We start from the raw sequence: 25,980 nt of genomic DNA, 5'->3' as shown, positions 1-25,980 counted from the left end.
TACAAATATAATTGAATTATTTGAAATTCATAATATTCTATTCAATGTGTTCCATGAAAAAAAATATTATGTACAATAGAACAGGTGAAACACTAAAGGCAGTCAAATACTCCAAAATGTAGGACATATCCTATGTTGTTCTCTATTATAGTTACATCTCTGACAAATAACACCATGTGACCCTTTCACCTCTTACAGTTCAGGGCAAATTTTTTTTTAAAGCAATTGGGGTTAAGTAACTTGCTCAAGGTTACACAGCCAGTAATTTCTAGGTGTTGTGGTAAGTATCAGAGCACGGATTCGATCCAGTTCATCCCGACTCTGAGGCCAGTGCTCTTACTCTCTGTGCTACCTGACCACCCCTCAGGGCAACTTTTAAAGATAACAAGTTTCAGATAGGTTACTATCTTGCATTGGTAAAGGGTTATTTTTTTTATCAGAGTCTTTTCTTTATCAATTAAATAGCTCCACTCTCTATCCCCTCTACTATACCCTAGAAGAATTTGCACTAGAAGGGTAAAGGAAAAGGGGAGATAGGAGGCACAAATGAAACTCATATAACTGTGAAATTCTAGCTAGATATAACTGAGTATGCTTACATAACTCAAGAAAAGGGGCAGATTTTAACATATTCCTTTGAAAGTGTATAAATCAGATGCTGTAATGGTTCAGAACATGGAATGGAAGGGGATGAATATTTGGGAAGATAAAGAAAACATTAATGAAGGAGACGATATTGGAGCTGGAATTGAAAGATGGTTATGGTTTGGACAGAGATCAAAAAGGAAAGCATTTCCAATAGTACTTAGTTCAAATCTCTCATCTTACAACAGAGAAAACAGAAGATTACTGTTGTCACTTATAACAATGTGTAAGGTAATTAATATTAGAGTCAAGATTTTAATAAAGGTGGTCTTCTTTAAAATTTTTAATTGCTCATGCTGTCTTAGTGTGAGTGAAACATGAGGCCACACTGACAATCTTAAAGATCCCTAAAAGATGAACCATAGAGGGTAATAATATGCCCAATATGTTCTTTTAAAGCTATTATCCCCTACTAAAGATGTGCATGGGATGAAAAGAAGAAAGGAAGGAAGGAAGGAAGGAAGGAAGGAAGGAAGGAAGGAAGGAAGGAAGGAAGGAAGGAAGGGAGGAAGGAAGGAAGGAAGAAAGAAAAAGAAAGAAAGAAAGAAAGAAAGAAAGAAAGAAAGAAAGAAAGAAAGAAAGAAAGAAAGAAAGAAGGAAGGAAGGAAGGAAGGAAGGAAGGAAGGAAGGAAGGAAGGAAGGAAGGAAGGAAGGAAGGGAGGAAAGAGAGAAAGAGAAAGGAAGGAAGGAAGGAAGGAGGGAGGGAAGGAGGGAAGGAAGGAAGAAGCAAAGTTGCTGAAAAGGAAAAATGGAAAGGTTGACACCAAAAAGATTGGGGTAACCGTTTACAAAGTCTATACTATAATAGATCAGTAAAAGAGAGAAGGCTGAAGGTGCTGGAGATGCCAAATTAATGATGTTTGAAATCTATGTACTTCTGATGACTATGCTGAGCATTATCTTTAATTAAGTGTTATAAATGCCAAGTTTTGTTTTACGTAGGGAATAGTGTAACTTGTCAGAAGGAGACAGAAGAGAATAGTGGCATATGAACCTGTAATATTGCTTTGAATGTCAGATTGAGGTGGTTGGACACAATTTCATCGTCATTAGGGAAACAGTGAAGTTTTTGAGAAGAGTGACATGATCAGACTTTGTCTTATATATTTTGTTATTAATTGGGTATCACTGTGCCAGATGGCTTGGAGAAATAGGACTTAAGGTGTAGTGACCAGGTAAGTAGTGATTACAATAATCTTGATAATTTAACAAAAACCTAAGCCATGGTACAGTTGTCTGAGTAACTAAAGACAGGCTCAAGGCATGTTGTCTAGCTAGAATCAATATGCCTTGGAACCTGATTGACATAAAGGGAGAGAAAATGGAGAGTAAGTAGTTAAATATAACTAAGAACTCATGTCTGAGTAACTAAAATAATTAGAACACCATTAATGTATCAAGAAAGTGAACATTTGATTTTAATACTTTGAATTCCAGATTCATTCCATTCCTCCCTTGTCACCCACCCTTACTAGAAAGATAAGTAGTTCAGTATAGGTTGTACATGTACATATGTGGCTAAAGCAAAACAATACCATAGTAGATATATTGTAAAAGATGGACTATATTTCCCTCCCTCCTATCCAATCTCCCACTTGTTCTATTCTCTACTTTGATCACATCCCTTTTCAAAAAATGTGTGCTTCCAACTTCCCTCCCCCCCCCAGCCTTCCTTGCATCATCCGCTTCTCATGCCCTTTCCCCCTACTCCTGGAGAGTGAGATACCCTATTTAGTGTGTATTTCACTCCCTCCTCAAGCCAAATTCAATGGGAATAAGGTAGACCATTCCTTTTTGCCTTCCTATTCTTCCCCTCCATTGTAACAATCTTCCCTTGCCTCTTCTGTATGAGATAGTTTACACCATTCTTTCTCTCCCCATCTCCTCTCATTATATTCCTCTCACCTCTTAATTTCACCCTTTAAGTATCATCCCTTCCTGTTAAATTGGTCCTGTGCCCTCTATCTATGTATACCTGTAAACATATATACACACATTCACATATGTATTCATATACCCATATACCCTCATATACAGACACACACACACACACACACACACATATATATATATATACACACACATATATATATATATATATAGACATATATATAGACATATGTATAGACATATATATTCCCTTCAACTACTGAGAAAAAATTCATAAGTTACAATTATTGTTTTTCCATGTAGGAATGTTAATAGTTCAACTTTCATAAGTTCTTTATGATTTCTTTTCCCTGTTTACCTTCTCATACTTCTTGAATCTGAATGTGAAATTTTGTATTCAAATCAGTTATTTTTCAACAAGAATGCTTGAAAGTCCTCTATTCCACTGAATGACCATATTTTCCCCTAAAATGCGATACTCAGTTTTTCTGGGTAGGTGACCCTTTGCTTTAATCTCATCTCCTTCGACCTCCAGAGCATCATATTCCAAGCCCTTCGATCCTTCAACGTAGAACCTGCCAGATCCTTGGTTATCCTGATTGTGTTTCCACAATATTCAAATTGTTTCTTCCTGGCTGCTTGTAATATTCTCTCCTTGATCTGGGAATTCTGGAACCTGGCTATAATATTCCTAGGAGTTCTCTTTTTGGTATCTTTTTCAGGAGGTGATCGGTAGATTCTTTCAATCTCTACTTTGCCCTCTGGTTCTAAAACATCAGGGCATTTTTCTTTGAGAACTTCTTGGAGGATGATGTCTAGGTTCTTACTTTTATCATGGCTTTCAGGTAGCCCAATGATTTTTAAATTATATCTAATTGATTTATTTTCTAGGTCAGTGGTTTTTCCCATGAGATATTTCACATTGCCTTCTATTCTTTCATTTTTGGGATCTGTTTAAAAGCATCTTGATTTCTCATATAGTCATTAGCTTTAATTTGCTACAATCTCATTCTGAAGCAATGATTCTCCTCAGTGAGTGTTTGAAATTCTTTTTCCATCTGACAAATTCAGCTTTTTAAGGCATTCTTCTCCTCTTTGACTTTTGAGGCTCTTTTGCCATTTGAGTTAGTCTATTTTTTAAGGTATGATTTTCCTCAGTCAGGCTGCTGACTCTCATTTCATAATTTTCTTGCATCTTTCTCATTTATCTTCAGAACTTTTCCTCTGCTTGCCTTATCTTCTTCTTAAGTTCCTCTATGGCCTGCAACCAGCTTGTCTTTTCCTTTGAAGCTTTTGGTGCATGGGTTCTGACTTCACTGTCTTCCTACTGCTCCATGCTTTGCTCCCTTTTTTCCCCAAAATAGGAGTATAATGTTGGCATATTCTGTCTGCTTTGTTTCCTTTGCCTGGTCATGTCGCCCCTCAGTCACTTGACCCCTGGGCTTTTTGCCACAATAGGAATCTGCCACCAGACATGGGTGCTTTTGTCCCAAACGCTGGGGTTTTCTCAGCTACTGAAGGTATTAGATGGGTGCCCTCTCTGAGGCCTCCACATGCTCTGGCAAACTGGCCATACACCCCAGGAGCTTCCCCCTAGAATGCAATCCAGATCCAAGCAGGTTAAAACAAGAGTGATTACCCTTCAGACTGGTGCTTTGTTCTCCTATGCTCTGCAGGCCAGGAGCTGAAGCTGCCACATGGTGCTGGCTAGCTGTGCCAGTGTCTCAGTGGCTTTTTGCCCCAGGGGCAAAAACCACGCACTCCCACTTCCTGGATACCAAAGTCCAGAGTGCACTGACCTCTCACTTTGTCCTTCGCATCTATGTGTTGATAAATCTGAAAAGGGCCACAGCTGCTGCTGATCTGGAGTCTCTCAGGCCGGCAGCTGGCCAGGCCCACCTTGGGGCTAAAGCCTCCCCTTGGGGCTTGGCTTGCCTCTCAGAGCACTGAGCTGGACGATTCCTGCCAGCCTGCCTGGCTGTCCTCAGTGGGAGGTTAGCTTTTCTGTTTCATTTTCTGGGTTCTGCAGCTCCAAAGTTTGTTTAGAGTCCCCTTTTTACATGGATTGAGGAAGTGGAAGCCGGAGCTGCGGGAAGGTTGTGCTTCTACTCTCGCATCTTGACTCTGCTCCTGACATTGTCAGGAGGTTTTTCAACAAGTCCCACCTCAACTGATCAGCAGGAGATCCCAAAGCCCAGGGAATGGAGCCTGCAAGCACTAACAACAGAAGCCTAGGTGTGCCTTAGCACCACCATGGGAATCTGCAGACATCAGTCCTACCAGCTACCAGCTGGTGAATATCCCTAAGATGTATCTCAGGGACAAAGAGGAAAAATCCTGAAATGGCCAGTCCACCCCTCCACCGCAAGTTACTCTGTGAGCCTCTGGGTAACCCAGAGGAGCACTGAGCATCCTGGCCATGGCTTCAATCTAGATACCCAGAGGCTTACAGCAAACAAAATCAACAACCAAACCCCTAGCTGCCAGCCTGAGAAGCACTGAATATCTGTACCCCAAAAGCAGAAATCCACTCTAAAAATTCAGGAAATAGGCAATCACCATGGGCAAGAAGGAATCTGTGAAAGCAAGAATGATATGATCCTATTATAGTGAGCAAGAACAACCAAATTCAGAGGATAACATGGACTCTGTGCTCACACCCGAGAGTACAGAAGAAAGTATGAACTGATCTCAAACCCAAAAAGCTTTCTTGGAGGAATTCAAGAAAGATTTTAAAAGGAAAATTAGGGAGGTGGAAGATAATTTTAAATCAACAGTGACCAGATTGGAGAAAAAATCTCACTGAAGAAAACAAATCTGAAAAAGGAGCTTCAAAAACTAACTGAGAAAAAATAATTCACTAAAAATTAGAATCAGTCAAGTTGAAGCTAAGGACTCTATGATACATTAAGAGTCGGTCAAATAAAACACAAACATTGAAAAATTAGAAGAAAGTGTAAAATATCTCACTGGAAAAACAACTGACCTGGAGAAACACATCCAGGAGAAGTAATCAAAGATTTATGGATCTACCAGAAAGCTATGATGAAAGAAACATCCTGGACAACATCCTCCAAGAGATTGTCAAAGCAAACTGTCCTGAGGTCCTAGAATCAGAGGTTAAAATAGTTCTCAAAAGAATTCACTAGACTCCTCCTGAAAGAGATCCCAAATGGAAAATTCCAAGAAATATTGTAGCCAAATTCCAGAACCACAAGTTTGAAGAAAAAATACTGCAAGCAGCCAGAAAGAAACAATGCATATATCATGGAACTACAGTCAGGATTATATAGGACCTAGCAGCTTCTACATTGAAAGACTGGAGGGACTGAAATTTTATATTTTGTAAGCTAAAAAAAAACCTTGGACTGCAACCAAGGATCAACTACCCAGCAAAACAGCATAATCTTTCAGGCAAGGAGATGGTCCTTTAATGAAAGAATGATCTTCCAGGCTTTCTTGATGAAAAAGCCAGAGCTCAGTGGAAAGTTTGACCTCCAATTACAAGACATAAGAGAGATGTAAACAAGGAAAACACACACACCCACACAGAAACAAACACATAACTTATGAATCAGTAAGAGCAAACTGTTTTCATCCCAATATGAGAAGCTGATGCCTGTCAAAATTGAAATTAATATAATTATCATGACATTAAAAGGGGTATAGACAGATGGTGTGGGTATAAATGAATTAATCTTATTATTATTAAAAACTTATTAAGGTGTACAAAGGGACTGTAATGGGAGAAAAAGAAAGTATGAGGCATAAAAGGGTAAATTATGCCACACAAAGAGGCATAAAAATATACTATAGGAGAGGGAAACAAGGGAGGGGTATGAACATCATATGGACTTTATTCTCATTGGTTCTGTTTCAAAGAGGGATCAACATAATCTGTTAAGTTTTGGAATCTCATGTGAAAAGACACAAAAACTCATTATAATAGAAGGAAATGAGGGAGGAAGAGGAGCACTGGATGAAATTTACTCTCATTGGTTTGAGTTCAAGGAGGGAATAACATACTTTGTTAAGTAGAAAAATCAATGTGCCCTACAGGCGGTATTGGGGGGGGGGTGCCAGGGGGTGGTTAGAAGGGAGGGAAATAGTAGTAAGGGGAAAGGGTAGGAAAACAGAGGGGGAGAACAGGGAGGGAATACTGAGAGAGGTGGTGGTGAGAAGGAAAACTCTTGAGGGGAAGGGAGAAGGAAGAAATTAAAACATAAACAAGGGAGGGATAGGATAGAGGGAAAGATCCAGATAGTAAACTTAACTGTGAAAGGAATGAACTCTCCCCTAAAATGGAGGTGCATAGAAAAATTGATTAAAAACCACAATCCTACATTGTGATGTTTTCAAGAAACACTTTTGAAACAAGGGGATAAGCACAGGATAAAGGTAAAAAGTCTGGAGTAGAATATATTATGCTTCAGCTAAAGTAAAACAAACAAACAGGAGTAGCAATTCTTATCTCAGATAAAGCAAAAGCAAAAATAGATCTAATAAAAAGAGATAAGGAAGGAACCTATATCCTGCTTAAAGGCACCATTGAGAAAGAAGCAATATCATTACTTAGCATATATGCACCAAGTAGTATAGCATCCAAATTCCTAGGAGAAGTAAAGGGAATTAGAGGAAGAAACAGATAGCAAAACTATGCTAGTGGGCATCATTAATCTCCCCCACTCTGAACTTGATAAATCTAACCTCAAAATAAACAAGAAAGAAGGTAAGGAGGTGAGTAGAATTTTACAGAGGTTGGATATGTTTAGTCTCTAGAGAAAGTTGAATGGGGATATAAAGGAATCCAATTTCTTCTCAGTGGTACATGGCACAGACAAAAAAAATGATAATGTACTACAGCATAAAACTTCACAATTTAGTTCATAAAGGGAGAAATATTAAATGCATCCTTCTCAGGTCATGATGAAATAAATATAATATGCAATAAAGGACCATGGAAAGATAGACTAAAAACAAATTGGAAACTAAATAATTTAATCCTAGAGAATGAGTGGATCAAACAAGAAATTATAGAAACAATAAGTAACTACATTCAACAGAATGACAATAATGAGACAACATACGAAAACTTTTGGGATGGAGAAAAAGTACTTCTTAGGGGAAGTTTTCTATTCCTGTATGCATATATGAATAAAATAGAGAAAATGAAGATCAATAATTTGGACGTGCAACTGAAAACAGCTAGAAAAGAACAAATTGAAAATCCCCAATTAAATACTAAATTAGGAATAATGAAAACCAAAAGAGACATTATTAAAATCGAAATTAAGAAAACTATTGAATTAGTAAATAAAACTAAGAGCTGGTTATATTCAAAATCCAATAAAATTGATAGACCCTTAGTCAATATGATAAAAAAAATAAAACCAAATTATGAGTATCAAAAATCAAAAGGCTGAATCTACCTCCAATGAGAAGAAATTAAAACAATAACCAGGAATTATTTTGCCCAATTGTATGCCCATAAATTTGACAGTCTTAGTGAAATGGATGAATATTCACAAAAATTTAAGTTGCACAGATTAACTGGAGAAGAATTAAATTACTTAAATAAACCTGTCTCAGAAAAAGAAATTGAATAAGCCATCAACAAACTCCCTAGGAAAATTTTGAGGGTCAGATAGATTTACTAGCAAATTCTATCAAAAATTTAAAGAAAAATTGATTCCAATACTTTACAAACTATTTGGGAAAATTGGTGAAGAAGCAGTCCAACCAAATTATTTTTATGACAAAAATATGGTAATGATACCTAAATAGGAAAGACAAACAAAAGAGAGAAAGAAAATTATAGACCAATTTCCCCAGGGAATATTGACAACAAATTTTTAAATAAAATGTTAGCAAAAAGACTACATTGGTTATAGATATCTTTAATTTCTTTCTCTGAAAACTGCCTGTTCTTATCCTTTGGCCATTTATCAATTGGGGAATGACTTGTATTCTTATAAATTTGACTCAATTCTCATTACAGTCAGATTTGCTAAGATGACAAAACAGGAAAATGACAAATGCTGGAGAGGATGTGGGCAAATTGGAACACTAATTCATTGCTGGTGGAGTTGTGAAGTGATCCAGCCTTTCTGGAGAGCAATCTGGAATTATGCCCAAAGGGCTATAAATACTTTCATACCCTTTGATCCAGCAATGCCACTCCTAAGGTTATATCCCAAAGAGATCATAGAAATGTTAGAAAGACCCATATGTACAAAAATGTTTATAGCAGCTCTCTTTGTGGTAGCACAGAATTGGAAATTAATGGGGTGCCCATCTATTGGGAAATGGGTGAACAAGTTGTGGTATATGCATGTTATGGAATACTATTGTGCTATAAGAAACGAGGAGCATACCGTCTTCATATTTACCTGGAGAGTCTTAAATGAACTGATGCTGAGTGAGAAGAGTAGAACCAGGAGAAATTTGTACACAATTCCAAACACAACGTATGTGTGATGACCAACTTTGATAGACTGGACTCTGCTCAGCAATGCAGTGATATAAGTCAATCCCAAAAGACTCATGATGGAGAGAAATATGTGCATCCAGAGAAAGAACTAGAAAGAACTAAGTTTATATCCAGGTGGAAGCAAAATACCTGATCTTTTTCCTTCTCTTATTTGGTTTTATGTCCTCTTTACCATTTTTCACTCCAGCTGGTACAATCCATCCTTATAACCTGACTAATGTATAATGTGAAAGTATTTACAGATCCTATACTTAAGTATAAGCCGCTTGGGGGGGAGGGAAGGAAGGGGGACAAAATGTGAAACTCAAGGAATTGTGGAATTGAATCCTGTAAACTAAAAGGAAACAAACAAATTAATAAAAAAAGATTTAAAAAAAAGACTACAGTGGATTATCACAAGAATAACACACTTTTATTGGGTAGGATTTATTCCAGGAATGCAAGAATGGTTCAATATTAGGAAAATTAATCACTATAATTGATTATATCAACAACAAAACTAGCAGAAACTGTCTGATTATCTCAATAGATGCAGAAAAGGCTTTTGAACAAATATGAAATCCATTCCTATTAGAAACACTAGAAAGTATAGGGATAAATAGAGTCTTCCTTAAAATAATGAGAATCTATATAAAACCATTAGCAAGTATTATATGTAATGGGTATAAGCTAGAAGCATTTCCAATAAGATCGGGGGTGAAAGGATGTCCACTATCCTCCCTCTTATTCAATTTGGTACTAGAAATGTTAGCAGTAGCAATAAGAGAAGAAAAAAGAAATTGAAGTAATCAAATTAGTCAAAGAACAGACTAAGCTATCACTCGTGGCAGATGATATGATGATATACTTAGAGAATCCTAGAGAATCAAATAAAAAGTTATTTGAAATAATAAAGTTGGCAAATTGTAGGGTATAACATAAACCCACATAAATCCTAAGCATTCCTATATATTTATAATGAAATCCAACAGTGAGAGATAGAAAAAGAAATCCAATTTAAAGTTACTGTAGACATTGTAAAATATTTGTGAGTCTATCTGCCAAAACAAACCCAGGACCTATGTGAGCACAATTACAAAACACTTTTCACACAAATGAAGTCAGATCTAACTAATTGGAAAAACATAAATTGGTCATGGCTGGGTTGAGCTAATATAATAAAAATGAAAATTTTACCTAAATTAAATTACATATTTTGTGCCATATCAATCAATCTACCAAAAAATTACTTTGTAGAGCTAGAAAAAATCAGTAACAAATTTCATTTGATATACTTGGCTCTTCTCAGAAATGCATGGTTGTAAGACAACTTTAAATGACTCATGATAGAAAGAGATATCCACACCCAGAGAAAGAACTACAGAGTTTGAATGCAGATTGAAGCAAACTACCTGCTCTCTTTCTTTTTCTTGTTTTGTTTTGTTTCCTCTTTCCCATTGTTTTCCCCATAGGTTATAATCCTTCTTTTTAACCTTACTAATGTTTAATGTGAAGGTATTTGGTGATCCTACAATAGATTGCATACTTCCATGGGGGTCAGAGGAAAGGAGAAAGAGAGGGGGAAAAATATGAAACTTAAAGGATTGTGGAACTGAAACTTGTAAAGTAAAAATAAATTAATAATAAAAACAAAAAAAAAGAATGAAAAAAAGGGGAAGAGGAATATACTGGGGCAGAGAAGGGAGAGAGAATAAGAAAAATTAATGGATATAATCAGGTTAAAAAAGAAATCCATCACAACAAAGTAGAAGTGCATGTGGGGGGGATATTTCAACTTCACTGTCCTTTGAATTAGTCAGGGGAGAAAAAATATGCATACTTAGTTGTGTTCAGAAATAATTTTAACTTAGCAGGGAAACATGAGGGAAAGTAGAAGGAGAAAGGGAGAAAGAGAAGGGATAGATTAAAAAAAACTGATTATTCCTCAGTTTCTAAGTGAAAATGAACACATAATTATACCAAATTTTTTTGAGGTAAAAAAGACTTGGAAACTGGGGGTGAGGTGTCCATCAATCGGATTCTTTTGACACAACTTCATCACTACTAAGTCTTTCTTTGATCTCCTTGAGGATTAGACTTAGCAGTCATATGCCTGGGTCAAAGATCTGCACGATAGGAATCTGGGAGGATGGTTATACCCATCCACAGATGCACTAATATGGAATTAATGTTCTATTTTCCTTAAACTTCTCTAATATTTCTCACTTTCCTTGGCAAAAAAGAGGTCCTAGGAATATGTTTACTTATATTTTGGAATGGCTGAACAAATTATGATGTGTAAATGTAATTGAATACTATTATGCTATAAGAAATAATGAGGTGAGAGTTTTAGAGGAGTCTTGGAAGACTTACATGAATTGATGCAAAATGAATTGAATGAAATTGGTAGGCAATTTATACCATAAAAATAAAAACCTTCTGAAAGACTTAAGAAATTTGCTCAAGACAGTGATCAACCATACTTCCAGATGCCTACTAATATAGAATATTGGCCACTTCTTGAAAGAGAGGTTATAGACCAGGGATAGGGACCCTGCAGCCTTGAGACCAAATGTGGTCCTCTAGATGCTCAGGTGTGACCTTTGACTGAATGCAAACTTCACAGAACAAATCCAAACAAAGTGATATTAGGACTCAGTAAAAAGGATGTACCCAAGGATCTAGAAGGCCACAGATTCCACACCTTATTATAGACTAATGTGTAGAAGGAAATGCCCATCTTTGGATATGGCAAATATGGGAATTTATTTTAATTGATTTTGTTATAAAATATTTCTCAACTCATTTACATGGGTTTTGGTATTCTTTATAATTTTGTGAGGGAAAGAAAAATAGATGCTGAATAATTAAAATAATAAAATTATACTTTAAGAAGTGATGGCTTCTAGTAAATTTCAATGACAGGTGAGTTAAAAGGTAATCATAGATGTAAGATCCAAGAACATCAATAATGCCTCAAAACTACAGGGTGCAGATATAATAATATTGTAACAACAGTTTGAAAACATCTACCTCTATATATGTAGTTATGTAGATGCATATATGTATTAAAAAATTGTGTATACCAACTGTTGTTTTTCATATTCTTCTACCTCTCTTGAAATATTTACATTTGATGGTTAACTCAGCAACTAAAAAAAAATGGAAATATTATGACTCAAAATCTAAAAGTCCCAAAGAAGATAAATTCTTTCTGTTGATAATGATAATTAAAAAATACAAAACCACAAAGCATCAAATTGATGCAATTTTGTGAATACAATGGTATATGAAAAGGATATTTAGAATATCTTTGTGTACATATTTATGGAGCAGTTATTTGTGAGAATGTCACCATGGAGTTTTATTTCTTGAGTCATATATAGTAAACTATATGACCTTTAAAATATATGCTTCAAATTTTTGTAGGTGTCCCCACTATGCTTCCAGAGCACATGTGTCCCAATTAGCTTAAAGATTATTTTCTACAACTGGGGAATGCATGATAGGAGTTGAACCTGAGACCTAAATTAATTACCACTGAACTCAAATTGTATAATTGCATCTAAAGGAGGATACCAGGAAGAATATTTCCTATGTTCTTTATACAGTTCAAACAACATGTAAAAATGTTACTTGGAGGGAAAACACTTCATTTGTAATGAAAGATTATGTCAGAGAGGTCAAGAATGATCTTAATTAGGATTAATAGATAAATTTCAAAATATTGAAATTAGTTCACCCTGAAAAGTTTTCTTTTCTAATATAAATGAGGGCAGACCATACCTTCCTGGAAGATAATCAAGCAGAACTGGGAAAGATTATGTACTGTTTGCATATTTTGGTAATGAACAGTTTTGATTTTCCTATTTAAAAGTATTGAAAGACAACACTTTAATACAGCACTTCATCCCCACCCACTTATTTAATTTTTGTCTTGATTAATTTCACCTTACTTATTTTTAATCTTGTTTGGAAACATGGAGAAGTGTTCACTCTCTCTCAAATCAAATAACCCAACCAATTTTGCTTTCATTGGAGCAGAGAACCATTACCTTTAGGTTTGTGAATTGTTTCATATGAACCCCTTGGGAACAGGCTTTCACTGAAGAGGTTCTCTTCAATTCAGTTCTACAAACATGTAATCAGTACCTACTAAGTGAAAGGAACTATACTATGTGCTGAGGATACTAAGACATAAAAAAGACCCCTTATCCTCAAGGAGCATATATTCTACTGAGCATGAGAAGATAACTAAGAGATTTCTGGATCTAAGTACTGATGGCTGTCACATTATCCATATTGTAGTTGCAATTACCTTTAGAAAATGAGTCCATGAGCATAAGTGTGTGGGAGGGGTATGAATTTACCTCTCTCTTTATATAAGTACGTGTGTGTGTGTGTTTGTGTGTTATTTGTTACTCAAAGCCTTGCCATTTTCCTCATCTTATATGAAACTATTGGATACTCAAGTAACCTGTTTAATTGATCTCATAAAGGATGAACAGAGCTTGTAGAAGTGACCTGAACTACTCCTCTTTTTTCCAATGAAAATATCTATCAATTATTTACTCAGATGATCAGGCAAGTCTCAATGATGTTAGGTGTTTCTGACATTAGACAGATAGATGTTAAATAGATAGATGATAGATAGATGGATAGATAGATAGATAGATACATAGATAGATAGATAGATAGATAGATAGATAGATAGATAGATAGATAGATAGAAAGATAGATAGAGTACTGAGTCTAGAAAATTCAGAAGTGAGAGTCAACAGCCTGACTGAGGAAAATAATACGTTAAAAAACAGACTGAGTCAAATGGCAAAGGATGCTTAAAAAGGCAATGAGGAGAAGAATGCCTTAAAAAGCCGAATTTTACAGATGGAAAAAGAATCTTAAAAACTCAATGAGGAGAATCATTGCTTCAGAATTAGATTGGAGCAAATGGAAGCTAATGACTTTATGAGAAATCAAGATGCTGTTAAACAGATCCAAACAAATGAAAGACTAGAAGGCAATGTGAAATATCTCATAGGAAAAACCACTGACCTGGAAAATAGATCCAGGATAGATAATTTAAAAATTATTGCACTACCTGAAAGCCATGACCAAAGGAATAACCTAGAAATCATCCTCCAGGAAGTTCTCAAAGAAAACTGTCCCTATGTTTCAGTGCCAGAGGGCAAAATAGAAGTTGAAAGAATCTACCAATCACCTCCTGAAAAAGATGCCCCCCCAAAACTCCTAGGAATATTATAACCAGATTCTGGAATTCCCAGATTAAGGAGAGAATATTACAAGTAGCCAGGAAGAAACAATTTGAATATTGTGGAAACATAATCAGGATAACCCAGGATCTGGCAGCTTCTACACTGAGGGATTGAAGGGCTTGGAATATGATATTCTGGAGGGCAAAGGAGCTGGGATTAAAACTAAGAATCACCTACCCAGCAAAACTGAGTATCACGTTTCAAGGGAAAATATGGTCATTCAGTGAATAGAGGACTTTCAAGCATTCTTGATGAAAAAACCAGAGTTGAATAGCAAATATGACATTCAGGTACAAGAAGCAAGAGGAGCATAAGAAGGTAAACAAGGAAAAGAAATCATAAAGAACTTATCAAAGTTGAACTATTAACATTCCTACATGGACAAACAATAATTGTAACTTATGAAACTTTTCTCAGTAGTTGAAGGGATTAGAAATATATATGTGTGTGTGTGTGTGTGTCTATATATGTATATATGTCTATATATGAGGGTATATGGGCATATGAATACATATGTGAATGTGAGTATATATGTTTACAGGTATACATAGATAGAGGGCACAGGACCAATTTAACTGGAAGCTATGATACTTAAAAGGTGAAATTAAGAGGTGAGAGGAATATAATGAGAAGAGATGGGGAGAGTCAGAATGGGGTACACTATCTCACACAGAAGAGGCAAGGGAAAATGGTTACAATAGAGGGGAAGAATAGGAAAGCAAAAGGGAATGGGTCAACCTTATTCCCATTGAATCTAGCTTGAGGAGGGAGTGAAATACACACTAAATAGGTTATCTCACCTTCCAGGAGAATGGGGGGGAAGGAGAGGAGGGGGGGATGGTGGAAGGGAGGACAGGCTGGGGCAGGAAGGAAGTTGGAAGCACTCACTTTTGAAAAGGGATTAGATCAAGGTAGAGAATAGAACAAGTGGGAGGTGGGATAGGAGGGAGGGAAATATAGTCAGTCTTTTACAATATATCTACTATGTTATTGTTTTGCATTAGCCACACATGTACAGCCTATACTAAACTGCTTATCTTCCCAGTAAGGGTGGGTGACAAGGGAGGAAGGGAATGAATCTGGAATTGAAAGTTTTAAAATCAAATATTTAATTATATATATATATGTGTGTGTGTGTGTGTGTGTGTGTGTGTGTGTGTACATATATATGTGTGTGTGTACATATATATACACTATTATTAATGTCATCTTACATATAATTGGGAAATAAGATGCACAGCCACTGAGGCATAGAGATCCACTGGAAAAGTCGAAAGGGGTATAGGAGATAATATGGGAGAGAACAGATTGGAGGAGGGGATATTCTGTGGGATTGCTATTTTGGGGTGGTGGGTAGGGGAAAAACGGGAAGAAAGAAAAGAACTCAAAATCTGGCGGAAATGAATGATGTAAATCAGAAACTAATAAAGCATTAAAATAGACTATATGCTAAGGCAAAACCAAATTTTGAATAAATATAAACATAAGCATAATAAAAGCATACTTTAAAGATAATAACTCAGGAAATTAGTAATTAATGTAGGAGATTTTTTTTAAGATACCAACCTAAGTTGATCTTTTATAATGTTTTAAAGAACAATCATTATGGGGCAGCTGGGTGGTACAGTGAATAGAACACCGGCCTTGGAGTCAGGAGGACCTGAGTTCAAATCTAACCTCAGACACAACACAAAAACTGGCCATGATACCTTGGGCATGTCACTTAACCCTAATCTCTCTCTCAAAAAAAAAAAACAATAAAGAAAATAGAACAATCCGTGCTCTTAAGTGCAAATCATAGCAACAATTAATATATGTGCAAAATCAAATGGAAAAAGAAAGTTAAGTGTTGCAAAATTGACATTTGAATTGACACGCTAGAGAAGAATTTGGAGAGTTTCTGGACAGCCAAATGTTCTAATCAGTCAATAGTTAAAGAAATTAATGTAGGCTATTTAATGCAAAGTCAAATGCTGAAACTGAAGCTTAAATTTTTTGGTCATGTCACAAGAAAGCACAATTCACTAGAAAAGAGTTATATTGGAAAAGATTGCTTGCAAAAGCTAAAGGGTTTGGCATATGTTGAGACAGAATGATAGTATCATCGAAATGATAAACAGGAATTTGGACTGATTTTGAAAGATAGGATAAAAGAGTCAGACATGACTGGATGATGGAACACCAATCATAATAACCTCAACAAAATAAAATAATAAAGATGACACAACTTACCAAATGATATTGTATTCAGTTAAAGCAAATATCAGAGGGGGCAAAGCTATGTAAAATTTATAATTAATGATGTTTCCAATTCATTTTTTAAAATATGTAGAAAATTAACAAATGGACAAATCTACAAAAAGCACAAGAGAAGTCATGAAAATGAAAGAAACAGAGGTAGCCAGGTGGTATCGGTGAATAGAGCACCAGCTCTGGATTCAGGAGGACTAGAGTTCACACTTGACACTTACATGTGTCTCACATCACAATCCACTTAACCCCAAACCCCTTGCCTCCAAAAATGAAAGAAAGAAAATTAGAGAAACAAGAAAATATGGAAATAAAATTCACGTTGGAAACGAAAAACAAATGAATTAGCAAGCATTTATTAAAAACCTGTTTTGCATTATGCACTGTTACTAGAAAGAGAAAAAAACAAAACAAAAGTCAGTGCCCTCAAGAATCTGTCATTCTGTCACAGAGACAAAATTTACAAGTATTGCAAATGAGCTTAACCTCACTCCCAGATCAACACTGGATCTAGAATGCACAAGAGAAGTGTGTCTTTCTGTAATGCTCTCAGGACTGAGCCCCTATTCTGCTAAGATACCCTGATTGTTGAAAAACCTGCTTTAGTTCTCTAATACAATTTAATAAATTAGTTAACAATTAGTGCTTACAAAGTTTATTAATTGCAAATAATAGAAAGATAAAGTATTATAAATATTTCCCCAAGATATCAGGAGACACTCTCCAGCATACTACTGGGTGTAGCATGCATTAAAAAAATGTACTTTTCACATAATTTTCGTGGCACCAAATTCAGTTCCAGATGAAGCAATGGGTGAGTGAATCTATGTCTTTGTTACTGATGGTTTGACAGGGTAGGTTGCTCAGTACTTTCCTCATGTTTTGGCATCTGAGATATTAGTGGGACTTGAACTTTTTTTTTTTAATTTTGGAGAGAACACGTTCAGTTGAATTGTGAGGTCAGAGTTCAGTAAACAAAATCTTAAAATGTAATCTTTTAAAATAAAAATAATTGAAGCTGTGATTTCCCTAACAAAAACAAAAAAGATAAAATTACCAAACAAATTTTATATAAATTCATAGCAAAATTAAAGGAAATAAAAGAAATAAAAACAACTCAATTAGCAAAATTATGCCTTAGTAAGAGTGTGAATTTAAAGGAAAATGATAAATAACTACAAAAACCTTCTAAATTTTCTAAAGCATGTATTAAAAATGTTAAAATATCATAAAGGTACTATTTAATGGATTAAAAAACGACTCGTCCATATGTATTTACAAGGGAATTTAATCACACACTTAAAGATCAATTAACATATATTGAACATTATCTTTTAGAAATTGAGAAAAGTGACACTGTACAATTCTTGTGAGATAAATATATTCTTAGTAGCAAAACCTGTGAAGGCTATATAAGATAAAGAGATCAGTAGACCAATATTGTTATTGTTTATTTATGTAAAATAAACATTCTAGCAAAAAGACTAGCCATAAATTATTTATGTGTATTCAAGTACACACACACATTCACAATGAATAAATTTGATGTATACAGGTGCCACAAAAATGGTTATGATATTAGGTAACCAGCATACCAAATTAATCATATTAAAATATAATAGATCAGCATGAATATATGAATAAATGTGGGGGAAACAAAAAGTTTTAAAGATTTCAAAGTGAAAATGAAGGGGGGGAGACTTTTCTGACCACAAATTACATTATCAAGCAAGAATCATCAAAGTAATTTTATCCTGAGAAAAAGAGGAATATATCAATTAGTTGCAGAAGGTAGATGAGAATCAGAAAAAAAAAAAGTGAAATATAAAAAGAAAGTTTGAAACGTACAAGAAAAGTTACTTTGGGTTAGAATTGCATATTTTGCAGGAAATGTTTGCAAAATCGGAATGTAGATTGGTAGAAATAGATTTAGAATAACATCTTAATCCATATATCACAATACCCTCAAAATAAACAAATTATGTGAAAATAAATAATAACAACAGTTAAAAGAAAAAAAGAGAATGAGATCACATACCTTTTATGCCTCTGAATAAGAGAAAAGTGTTTAACAAAACAAAAGATGGGCAAGAGAGATCACAAAAATAATAATAGATAATTCTGACTATGTGGAATGGAGTGTATGGGGGGGAAATTTTCATGAATGAAATAAATGTCAAAAGGTTAATTATTAGTTGTGACTGTGAGAGGTGGCAATGAAATTTTCATCAAATTTATCTGATGTCCGTCCTACATATAAAGGGTAAAAAAAAAATGTTAACTATTAACCATTTACAAATTAACAACTGGCCAAAAGGTTTTTAAGTTTTTCAAAGCAATTTTAAACTATATATATATATATATATATATATATATAAAATCAAATTATTTCTCAAAATTACCAATTATGACAGCAATTCAAATTAAAGCAATTGGTATGAGGTTTCATCTCATAACTATAGCTTATCAGCAAATACGACAGCAAATAAATAGCTAATCTGGAAAGTTTGCAGAAAGATGGGGAAACTAAAGTTCTACTAATGTAGTTAATTTGTCTCACCATTTTAGAAAGCAATTTATTATCTGCTGAAAAATAATTAAAATTGTGTGTTTTTTGGTTTATTTTTGGTCCATTGATCTGACTAGTAGACATATATCCCAATGAGTCCGAAAGTGCCAGAACTGATCAGTCAATTATATAATATTGATGTAATTATGCTTTGTGGGAGCAAAGAAGTAGAAACAAAATAAGTGCCCTTTGGTGGAGGAATGGTAACACAAATTGTGATACATGAATTTAATATGACACTTTTTTACTTAAGAAAAAAGAATATGAGTATTTAATGAAAATAATAGAATACTTGTACAAATTTATGCAGATTGAAATGAATAGGGTCTGAGAAATAGTATATACAATATACCATGAAATATAAATGAAAATAAAGATACAAATGAAGTTGATTTATCTGTAAGTATAATGAGCAACTTGGCTCACACAAAGAAATCAAGAATTGTACCTCCTTCTTTTACTTATGGATTTAGGGTGATTATGAATTAAAAATACTATTGAGGATGTTATATCTCATTTTTGCTTATGTTTTCCTTTGTTAAAAGTTAATTTTATTGGACCAGGTTTATAAGAGAATTCTGTTGATGAATGACTAAGATCTAAGTACAAAATGCATAAATAAACCTTTTGTAAAAAGAGAAAAGGAAGCTAATATACAACCATATTAAAATCTTGCCTCATTTCAACGTCAAAGGGGTCTGATCCTTTTTTAAGTTCTTGAAAATGGTCTTTCACCAAAGTGATTACCAGTTATGTGATATGTCAATTGATAAGCAAGTATGTGTTTAGAGTTTACTAAGCTCTAGTCCTAGTCTAGGGTACAGGGAATATAAAAATAAAATAAAAGACGACTAATTTACTGAAGTCAAGGATATTGCAGTCTAAATAGGAAAAGACAATGATTGTAGGTTGTTGTTGTTTTTTTAAAGCAATAGGGGTTAAGTAACTTGCTCAAGGTTACACAGCCAGTTATTTCTGCGTGTGGTGCTGAGTATCTGAGCCCAGATTTGATCCAGGTCATCCCGACACTGGAGCCGGTACTCTTACTCGCTGAGCTACCTGGCCGCCCCTTGTTGTTGTTGTTTTTGTTTGTTTGTTTGTTTTGTCTTCTAGCCAAACCTTGGCCTTTCTGGGGATTAAGTAGGATATATTTTGAAGGGGGCAAAAAAGTTGAAACTTTGATGTGAATTAAGGATTCAAAAAAAAGAGAGGACTTAGTAATGGGAGACCACTAGTATAAAGGCATGGGAACAAGAGATGGAGCATTATGTATAAAGAACAGCTTTAAAAATGCTGTCCCCCTGGAAAAAAAAGGTGACTATAACATAGGTGTAGAGGACAATAATAATAATGATAATAATAATAATGAATAAAATAAGAGTGGAAAGATGAACTGCATAAAAAAAGATTACATCTAAAATGCTGTTTTCTCCTGGACGGGTCTTTTTCAGTTTTTTTTTTTTTAAGGTTGTATTAAGGAGCTCTCATAAATGGTTAACAGGGGGAAATGTGACTTCATTTCCATAGTGTAAAGGCCAGAATTAAAAACAAACAAAGAACAAAATAATGTGTCATGACTGGATTCTTTCACCCTTAACTCCCCTGCCACTCCAAGAATGTGCTGAGAGCTAGCCTTTCATAATAAAGAAGGTTGTTCTTTGCAACCAAGCAGAGTGAAGAGGATATGTTAATGAAAGCCTTAAGTGTCCAAGGCAGAAATGCAGTAAACCCAGCCATATAAAATGTAATTGGTTGCCTTGCAGGGGGAACTCACTTTATAAGAAGTATTGAAATCTGAAGCATAATGAGAAGAGCCCTATGAGGGAATATTTTTTTTGCCTTTTTTTTTTTCATAAAATAATGTCCCCGTTGAATAAAACAATTCTTCCTCTCTCCCTCCACTCTGGAATATCAACATTGTCTGTTTTGTCAAGATTATAAAAAGATTATTGTTTGAATTAGCTGCTGTAGAATAAAAGCTTCATTAGTCTTTTTTAAAGTGAAAGCTTGCTCAGGAAATTATCACTTAGCATAATGGAATCTAGTTATCCATTTTGCACCTTTAGGGAATTGAGAGGAGGGCTTTTGTACCTAGATATAATGCAACCAAAGCAAATGAGGGTCTAAATTTGTTTAACAGACATTTTCTGTAAGTGATAGATGTTCATATATTGTTCTATAAACAACAGTATTGTAGTTACACACAGATGCTTCTGTTAAATGATTCCAGTAAAAATGTGGTTATTTCTTAACACTTTTTAATCATTTCATTGCCTGGACTAAAGAAAAATAATTTTCTGTTCATTCAGCAGAAAGGAGATTCGATAGGTTTTCTTTGAGAAGCCCACTGGTATACTGTTAGCATGGATATGAGTATTAATTGTCTATATTTGTCATAAAAACAGTATCTTCTCCCCAAAAATAATGCCCCAAGAATATCTCTAAATATTTTTTTTCATATTATAGACGTGCATACAACTTTTGGTATCCCCCAAAACTTTAAATAAACATAATTAAACTGCTGCAAAGAATTGCTGAATTAGAGGTATGAAGTTTTGTTGAAGTGTCATATAACAGAAAATATTGCAACATATTTCTGATTCACTCATTTTTTTCCATTCATTTCTTCAGGAATATTGATATTTTTGCATTGTTCAAGATCATATATTTATTCTTTGCTATGTAGTAAGCTTGCATAATTTTACAGCCCTGTAAGGTAAAAAACAGGAGGGCATATATCTGTAGAGAGACACATGTATACATACACATAGAAATATCTTTCTATATCCGTATGTGTATATGTACATGTGCATATATGTATATACATATGTATATATGTATGACTAGAAAGCATCAGTGCAAGGACTTAAGATCTTCAGATTCTAAGGGTATCAGTCCTAACTGGGACTTCCAGTGTGGTTTCTTAGATGTGGAGCAGAGGAAGCTAGAACAAGTACCAAACACCTAGTTTTATTTAGATTGAGTTATTTTGAATGTTCAGGGCACATATCTTGCTCTGAATTTTTTGTCTAGCCTTAACTAGTTCATTAGCAATAAAATTCATAAAGTGTGATAGACCAAATATTGTTATATAAATATATATCAATTTTAAAAATATATCAAGAAAAAAACAATTAAAATTCTATTGGCTTAGGAAAACTTATGGAATGATATCATTGACAAATTCTAACTGCTAGAAAATTAATTCACGTTTTTTCACTTGCTGCTTTTGAGCTTGGATGCAGGAATGTGATGACTGGTGGTCAGATCTGATATATAATTTCGAGGCAATCATTCTTCTTCCCATTGCTACAGTTTGAAATGAGCTGAAGGTAAAAAAAAAATCACTGGAATATTGTGCACAGGATGTGTATTCAGTTATGAATTGAACTAGAGCTTTGAGAACACTTTCAATTCAGATTCTGTGATGTCATGAAATGCCTGATATATTTTCAGTAATTTATAGAATTAATTTAATTTTAATGCTCTCTAAAATCTTTAAAAATGTATTCAGATAATTTCTATATCAACAATTATTGACAAAATATTATTATAGCATTAATTATATCTATTAATTATTTAATTAAATCTATCTATTAATTCTTTTGGTAATAATTGTCAATGAAAACATGTTTGACTGCATTTTCTTACATGTATAGCTTTTATATAATAACTTTATTATCTTTAAAGTTTAAGATGTAGGATAGGATTAGCTACAATGGAACAATGGGAACATCTTAATATGTGGTATTCCCATATTGAAGGCTTTCTCCAGAAGAAAGGTTTGAGGGAATAAAAATAGACTTTACATTTTACAACATGTAAGACACCAGTTTTTCTCCTGCCAATGTTCTAAGGAGATTTTATGACTCAAAAGAGTGGACAAATATTCTATTATGATTGGAGACACATCTCAAGCTGCCATTTCTCATGTTGTCAGATCCTTGAAATATTGTAGAATTTGATGAAATTTTTAAAGCGTGCCCAAGATTTCAGAAACATATATGTTAACACCTGAAACAAATACCTCAATTTCACGATGGTGTATCCCAGAGTTTTCACAATAAATTCTTTAGTTTCCAGCTGGTGGTAAAGATCTAATTTTTAGAGGTCTATTAAAACAGCAAATTAAAATACTATTATAGCATAATTTAATATTCATTTTCTGAGAAAATCTACTAAGCACTGTGATTTTCTTACACTAAAATATATTGCTAAGATTTTGGTCCAGAATAGACCTTCCATGCCAGATAATCAACTCTTTCATTACAAGATGGAGAAACTGAGGATCAATGAAGATAACTTGTTTAAGATAAAATTGGTAGGAATTAGTGAAGTCAGAATGTCATCTAGTTCAGCTCTCTCTTTTTGTGGATGATGAAACTAAGGATTAGGAAAACTTAGTGTCTTGCCTAACATCACACAAATGGATGGTGGGTATCAAAATCAGAACTGGAATCTAGTTCTTCTAATGGAATAACATTTGTGGAGAACTTAGCACAGTTCCTGTAATATAGTGAGTATATAATAAAATATCATTACCTTCTCACTTGCTTGCTTTTCATTCTAGAATCAGTATTCTTGTTCTAAATCCAGTGTTTTTATTCAGTCTTTTAATTCTACAATTGAGGAAACTGAGTCTCAAAAAAGTAAATGACTTGCTCCAAGACCTATAGTTAGTAAATATCAGAGCCAAGATTTGAACTCATATTTTCTGGTAACAAATCTAGGTCTCTTTCTATTGAACCCCATGGACAGTATTAAAAAAAATAAAATATATAATACCAGGAGATGAACCCTTCAGGTCAGGATTTATTCAGTACACTGCATAAAGGAAGTTGAGCTGCAGATGCAGTTGGTGATAGAAGGAAAATTCCATGCTGTAAAGGTCAATATTGCATAGAAATCTGGACTGTAAGATATATGAACTAAGGTAAGATGAATGTGGTCAAATAGGAGATGGAAATATTAAGTATCAACATCTTGGATGTCAGAGAACATAAATAGATGGGAATGGGTGAATTTAATTCAGACAATCAGTCCATATATTACTGTGGGCAAAAATCCCTTAGAAGTGGAGTAGCCTTTATAGTCAATAAATAGGTGATAACAGCAATATTGTGGTATAATCTCAAAAATTACCAACTAATATCTGTTTATATCCAAGGCAAACTATTCAACACTACAGCAGTACAAGTTTATGCTCCAGCTGCTAATAGTGAAGAGGCCAAAGATGATAAGTTCTTTGTAGACCTACAATATCTTCTTGAAATAACATCAAAACGAGGTGTCACATTCATCATAGGGGATTGAAATGCTAAAGAAGAAAATCAAAAGATAATTAAAATAACAGACAAGTTTTTCCTTGGAGTCAAAAATGAAGTGGGGCAGAAACTAATAGAGTTTTGTCAAAATAACTCACTGGAAATCACAAACACAACATTTCAACAACCCTAAAGGCATCTCCACACATGAATATCACCAGATGGTCAATATTGATTATATATTTTGTAGTCATAGGTGAAGAATCTGTAAATAGTCAGTTGAAATAAAGCCTGATAGATGCTCAGATGATGAGATTCTTATTGCAAAATTTACACTTCAATTATGACTATGAAGTGGAGGTGATAGATTTAAAGGATAAGATCTCGTAGACAGTGTGTGAAGAACTTTGGAAAAATAGTTAGCAATAGTGTACAGAAGGAAGCAACAGAAAACATTTCAAACATAAAGAAGAGCAAGCAATCAAAATTCCTGTCTGATGAGGTTTTCTCTCTGAGAAAAGAGGGAAAGTGAAATGTAAAGAAGAAAAGAAAAACATCGCCAAAATGGCTTTCTTAAATGAAAACAAAATTAAAGAAATAGAAGAAAACAATACAATGAGAAAGACAAGAAGTCTCTTCAAGAAAATTAGAGTCATACAGGGAATGTTTCATGCAAAAATCATCACGATAAAAGACAAAGCTGGTAGGGACATAAAATAAGCAGAACAGATTAAAAAGTGGCAGGAATACACAAAAGAACTATGCAGGAATGATCTTAACGCCACTGATAACCACGATGGTGGATTGACTTGATCTAGAGTCAGACATCCTGGAGAAGTAAGTAAAGTGGGCCCTAGAAAGAGTTTCTAGCAATAAAGTTAGTGGATAGAATGGAATTCCAGTTGACCTATTTAAAATTCTAAAAGCAGGTGCTGTTAACGTGCTGCACACAATATGTTAGAAAATTTGGGAAACTAAATGGTGACCACTAAATTAGAAAAGATCAGATTAGGCCCCATTCCTAAAGAAAACCAAGGAATGTTCAAATTAGTGACAAATTGTGCTTATTTGACATACCAGCAAGGTTAGTGTTAGCAATATGTGAACCAAGAATTTCCATAAGAGCAGGCTAGGTTTTGAAGAGGTAGAGGAACTAGAGGCCAAATTGCCAACATTTATTGGATTATAGAGAAAGCAAGGGAGTTCTGGAAAGACATCAATATCTACTACATTAAGCATACTGATGCCTTCAATTGTGTGGATCCCCAAAAAATGGACCAAGTTCTCAAAGATATGGGAGTATTAAGTCATCTTACTTGTCACATGAGGAAACTTTATGTGGGTCAAGAACAAGAAATAGAACTGAACATCAAAGAACTGATTAGTTTAAAATTGGAAAAGGAGTACAATAAAGCTTTAAATCATTATTTTATTTATTTAACTTATATGCAGAGTACACCATGCAAAATGCCAGACTCAAGGGATCAAAAGTCACAATTAAGTTTGCTGGGAGAAATATCAACAATCTCAAATATGCAAATGAAACCATTCTAATAAAAAATGTGAAGAAAAATGAAGAAGCCTCTTAGGTTGAAAGAAGGTGGGTGAAAGAAGACA

General features: G+C 34.4%; 1 pseudogene; it reads left to right on the top strand.

Moving 5' to 3' along the window:
* LOC138169925 (RIMS-binding protein 3A-like) overlaps positions 1-24,412 on the top strand; it is a 144,748-nt pseudogene extending 120,336 nt beyond the window's left edge.
* The last annotated feature ends 1,568 nt before the right edge of the window (positions 24,413-25,980 follow it).

Source organism: Petaurus breviceps, unplaced genomic scaffold (assembly GCF_028583685.1).
Source record: "Petaurus breviceps papuanus isolate PSGF00001 unplaced genomic scaffold, PetGlider_PUasm1.0 38, whole genome shotgun sequence".
Classification (NCBI taxonomy): Eukaryota; Metazoa; Chordata; class Mammalia; order Diprotodontia; family Petauridae; genus Petaurus; species Petaurus breviceps.
The sequence above is the reverse complement of the archived record's forward strand: the minus strand, read 5'-3'. Positions and strand labels throughout refer to the sequence as shown.